Source organism: Drosophila hydei, unplaced genomic scaffold (genome assembly GCF_003285905.1).
Source record: "Drosophila hydei strain 15085-1641.00,03,60 unplaced genomic scaffold, DhydRS2 tig00000444-arrow-arrow-pilon, whole genome shotgun sequence".
Lineage (NCBI taxonomy): Eukaryota > Metazoa > Arthropoda > Insecta > Diptera > Drosophilidae > Drosophila > Drosophila hydei.
The window spans coordinates 230,894-236,893 of record NW_022045733.1 but is presented as its reverse complement, the minus strand read 5'-3'; positions in this window follow the sequence as shown (position 1 = coordinate 236,893).

The following is a 6,000-nucleotide window of genomic DNA, read 5'->3' as shown; positions in this document are numbered from 1 at the left end:
AGAGAAGAGAAAAGAAGAGCAGAGCAGAGCAGAGAAGAGAAGAGAAGAGAAGAGAAGAGGAGAGAAGAGAAGAGAAGAGAAGAGAAGAGTAGAGACTACATCAAATATCTTTTCGATAGATTCATACTGAAGACAAGAGTCTATATATTATATTCCGGACTATATAATATATCGAAATTATACTGAATATGAGCGATCTTAAATACTGAACAAGTTCTTAGAACGGTTCTCTTCCAAATATTCCTGATTCAATATGAGGAAAATTGATTCCAGACAAAATTTTAATTGGAAAGACAATTGACCTGCTTATAAATATAAAATAATAGTTTTATAGTTGGTAACTCGATCTCTGCCCTATTGCCATACATCATACATGTGGAAATATGCCAGACGTATTTCGTTTGATAAGCAGCTCCAGAACATTTGTGCTCAGAGAACAGAACAACTCGGATGCTTACTAATTTCGACATCTGATAAAATATCTTAACATTAAGCGGCATATGGATTTGAGTTTGAGTTTGCGCTTGGGTTTGGGTTTGTGGTTTGTGCTAAATATACATACATATGTATGCATTATAGGGGACCATGTTATGGAACCCTCATGAACCGACATACGAAGTGGAACAATGCGAAACAATTTATAACGGTTGCATTTACACACCCACTCACACACACATTTGTCGATAAACATAAGACCGATCCAATGGTGTGGGGAGGCTGACTAAGGAAGCTGTGACGTCTGGCCGAGCATTGATAACAGTAAGAGCCAAAGAGGCTATTCTCACTACTAGCAATTATTGCATACATAAAAAAATAAATATACATGCACACATAATAATACTATAACTGAAAGTAAAAGATGATAAATACTACAAAAAACAGCAGAAACCGTAAAATATGTATTGCATGACAATGGTATAAATTGTATAAAATAGACATAAATAACTTTAGTTCTTATGTTTGCTTTGAGTAAATATTATTACAAATTGTTCAAAATTGAAAACGATTTTAAGATATCGAAATGTTAACATCATTAATCATGTTGCTGTTATTTTAACATAGCTGATAACAGATAATCGATAACTGATAACAGTTATAATGTGCACTAGCCGTATTTTTAATAAATTTAAAATCTGTTATTTTCAAAAACGAAAACAAAAATATCACCTAAAAATCAAAATTTACCAGCCTACTACACAAAAAGTGCCCGCAAACCCATTGTAGATTGCTGGCGACTCCGTCTCCCAAGCGATAAGCAAAATGAAAGGCGACTTTAACTTATATAAATATATATAAATATATATGTATATGTATATATATGTATATGTATACGCATATGTATATGTATATTGTTCACAAATTTCTGCGGGCGGCGGTCCAGCCAGAAGCTGAGATTTTCGCAGAAGAATTTTTTGCTGCTTAGCATGACTGCTTGGATTTTATCAGAAATTATCCTAATCTATATATACAAAAATATTATGGGTTCATGTAGAAAGCCACAAGTCGTCGGCTGCGTTTTATAAAGCCGTCGTTTGCCTCCGCTGGCAGCAGTTAACTTCGGATTGTCGACACACTCGCTTGGCAAAGACCAATCTTTTTTTTATAAACATATCCCAGCCGAGTGAAAATAATAATCATTAGCAAACTTTTTTTTCAAGTGTAATAAAACTCTATGAATTATTTGTGGGAACCGCATTGCATGTGAGTCCCTCATTTGGCGCGCTTAGCTGTTTTTCAATATGATATTGCTAGCTGCCTTGTGAAGGGCTTACGTGTGTTTGTAAAACAACAGAAATCACCTGGAAAATACAAAAGGATATAATAGTTAAATTAATTTAAATTAAATTAAATTAATTTAATTGGAAAGAAACTTTTTAAATTACCGCGCTCAAATTATTGTTGATTTCACCCCTGTGCTGTAACAGTTTTGCTCCTGATTTTTATAGAACTACTCCTCACTTAACAGTTTGGCTCCACAATGCAAAAAAATCTTGACCATTTTACAGAATCATCGATAGTTTCGAGCAACGGCATCGATTGTGCAGCACAGGCTCCTAGAGCTAGAACAAAAATTACATATATGTATATATAAAACAAAAGAATAAGTACAAAAAACGGACGCAACAGCAGTGCGCAAATGTAAAATGCCGCTGTGATTATAAATCTTGACGACGCAGCGGCAGCGGCGACCAATAAGCAATATCCACAACAACGTTGGCGGCGGCGTCGAGAACGCGACTCCTAACGCGCGTGTGTGTATATTTTTTGTTGTCAGTTGCCAATCGTTGAGTGTGTGCGTGCGTGCCTGAATGTATGTATGTGTGTACTAATGTATACATATACAGCACGAATGCAAATGTGTATGTTATCAATAGAAAAACTAACTTTGGATGTTTGTAGAACAACGGATTGAAAATACATTTTACACGCAGGTGCGTACCAGTTTACACGTTTCGATGTGCAATATAGCGATACCAAATACATATATATATATCTATATTTACATCTGTGTGTGTATGTGTTTGTGCGAGCGCGACGCAGACGTGAAGAATTTTCGATTTTCCACTGCAATTTCGCACTGGGCCTGCTCCGCGCCAGCGAACTGCACACAGATATATATGAATGTACGTATGTATTTATATAAGTGTGTGTATATTAATATAGACGAAAGCTTGCCAGCGTACGTCTGTATGTGTGTGTTTTGTGCACGCGCAGGGCAACGCAAAAGTTTCAGAGCAGACAGCCGCAGTACGCAAAAAGTTTTTCACGCAAAATCCAATTGACTCAAACAAAAAACATCATTTCGCTATTTAAATTTGCACGGTATTTTAGTTAATTTGTGTGTACAACTTAATTGAATATGACAGGGGCTTTTGCACAAAATGGCGTCGCGCTTTATATAAATATGTGGATACAGGCATACAGATAGATGTGTGTATGCGTGTGTGCAGACAATTTTGTTAGATAATCCGTTGGAGCCTTTCTTATTTCTAACGGTAAATGTGTACAGACATTCAGAGCTATTATTGTTGTTGTTATTCTTGTTGTTGGATCTAGCCACCATTGGCAGCGGCGCTGTAGCCATATTATCAATTCCTACTGCGAGTGTCCGTAATTCAAACATGCGCCGTTCCCTGCGCAACGTTTTTTTTTTTTAATATTTTAGCTCTTTTGCTTTTCGGTTATGTAGCTTCATGTTTATGTTCGTTTATATACATATAGATAATAGCAATTCCATGGGAAATGCACATAGCAAAAGCTTGGAACGAGAACGAGCTTACATGGCGTATGTGTAATTTTCAGTTTTCTTGTTGGATGTTTGCATCTTCTCTCATTTACTGTTCTTATTTCTCTTCATCAATTCTTACTCGTTCTATTTCAATTCCAATTCGAATTTCTTTGCCTAGGCATACAAGTGTACGCCTGCATGTGTCTCTGTGTGTATGTGAGCATGGGGGTTGTTGGGCACAGCCCACCCTTGAATTGAAGGGCAGATACACACAGCAGCCGTAGCAACCGATAGTGCTTACTGTGTACTTTGTATTGGACACCACTGTTTACAGCTGAGTACAAGTCTCTGATTGGTGAGGTGGGGGTGTCTCGAAAAAGCTAAACAGAAAAACTGGAAACGAGTACAGTTCCAATTGGAATTTGCTGTTTTGTTTTACTTTAACACGGGCATGCGTTAGCCATTTGCCTTTGTTTTTCGGCTCTGTATATTAGTGTGCGCCGTCGCTGTTGCCGCAGCCGCGTCCGCCGCATGCGTAACTTAGCTTTGTTGTTGTTATTCGTATATTTCATTTTATTTTTCTGTCATCACTTTATCGCCTTATTGTTATTGTAGACGTTAAGTACACACACACACGTACAAATGACTCAAGTGAGAGCGAACGAGAGAAAGAGTGCTACAACAGCGAGAGAGCAGGCAAAACAATAGCTATCGATTATTTATAATGTGCGCGTGTGTACGTGAGTATATGTGAATGGTGAGCGCGCTGACGCAGTGGGAGATATGCACACACAGACATATGTATACACGTACAGATACATATGCATGCATTAAGAATAGATTCTAGGCGGCGGGCGCATGCACTAACAATCACAAACAGTTACGCGCAACTCGCTGAAAGCAGCGACAATAAGAATACATAAAGAATATGGTAAAATAGTGAAATAAAAATAAACAATAGCAAGAGCGAGCTAGCCGCCTTACTCTTTTGTCATTGCAATATAAATAGCCTACACGATAATAGAAAAGAATAAAAAATGTGGCCAAAGCGCAGGCGTCAAGTGTGACCCTCGCACGAATGTACATATGTATGTATTTTTCTATGTTGTTTTTTGCGAATTTTGCCTGGCTATTTGCCACATGTAGCATGCACTTTGTTTTTTTTTTTTTTTTTTTTTTTTTGTTCAACATTAGAAAATAGTTGAAATTATAATTGACGAAAATGTATTTGCTATATATTTAAAATGTGCGCTGGCGCATTTGGAGCGTTTATCTTTACGCAATGCTGGTCACACTCACACAATTAACTGCGTGTGTATGTGCGCGTGGCTTTAACTGCTGCTGCATTAAACGTTGTAGCATGCTTCTCAGCGCATTTAACCAAACTTTGCGCAGTTTTTACACACACACACAAACATATTAATGAACGAAAAACTTAAAGCGAACGGAACATTGCGCACGCACCACTCAACAACAAAAAACTCGAACGAAAGACAGTGGCAGCAATAAAAATGCGCACACATAGATAGAAAAACATAAAATATTTTTCTCAGTCAAATCAAGTTGTTTTGTTTTTATGCACTTATTTACGATACAACCAATTTTTTTTTATATCTAAAACCAAAAATTCATAGTTACCAAATCTGAAATGTTGGAATGTAATACTTTGATATAGGGTAGGTCTCCGATCTGCTAAATTTATTAAATTAAATTTTGTATTTGGTATTCAGGAAAAATTGTTTTTACTATTCGAAATCTGAAAAAAAAAACTATTCACATTAAAGTTAAACATTTTTCTAATATATCGTCATGCTAATCTATAGGTAACACATTTTTTATGCCCAGCACTGTTGCGTTAGGCCAACTGTCTGCCTGGCACGCGCAAGTGAAACGAGCTTACCGCATCAACCCCGCATACCCCAGTAGCTGTTGTTGTTTTTGTTATTATCAGCAATGTGACAGGGGGGCTATAACAAGGGTAGTGGTGATGGTGTTGGTGGTGGGTGGTGCAAGCAGTGCATGCGTAACCCGTAGCCATATGGCCATAATGTGTAGTATAACAGCGTCAGCGTCGATAGCAGCGTAAAACTTCACGATTATTGCCCAAGCGCAATGCGTTTGCGTGCGCTGTTGTTGTTGTTTTTTTTAGCTGCTGCTGTTGAGGACAGTGCTTGCATGGGGGATGTTTTTGATTCGCTTTTGGGGGTAGCTGCGCAGCCCTTTTTTGCCAACGTCTCACATGCAAACACATGTACATACATACATGCATATACACACACCGAACCGACAACACAGATAACGTCTGATTCACATGCACACATATTTGAATATATAGCTGTCTCTGTTCAATCGTCTAAAATATGTTAGCGGGTGGATGGGTGTTAGGCTGGGTACGCATGCAAGTGACAGCTTTTGACCTGTCAACAGCAGCTTTTGGAAAGCTTTTGAATGCTCACATCTGACACAAACACAAAAAACATATACATAGTAAATGCAAAAAAAAAAAACAGAACAGAGCGAACAGAACATGGCACAGAGACACACATATACATAGGCAGAGCTTACTGTATGGTCATCTCTGTCGCACGCTCTGTTTGGCTGTTGGTTGCCGTCTCACGCGTCGCAAAGCGACAAAGTCGACGCATGGGCGCAGTATTGATTTTTAACTGCGTCGACGCCGCCGTCTGCGTCGTCGCTGCCCTCATCGCCGTCGCAGTCGCCGAAAATGTAAATGCATGCACACGGCGTCAATCCGTGGGGTGGTTTGGCGC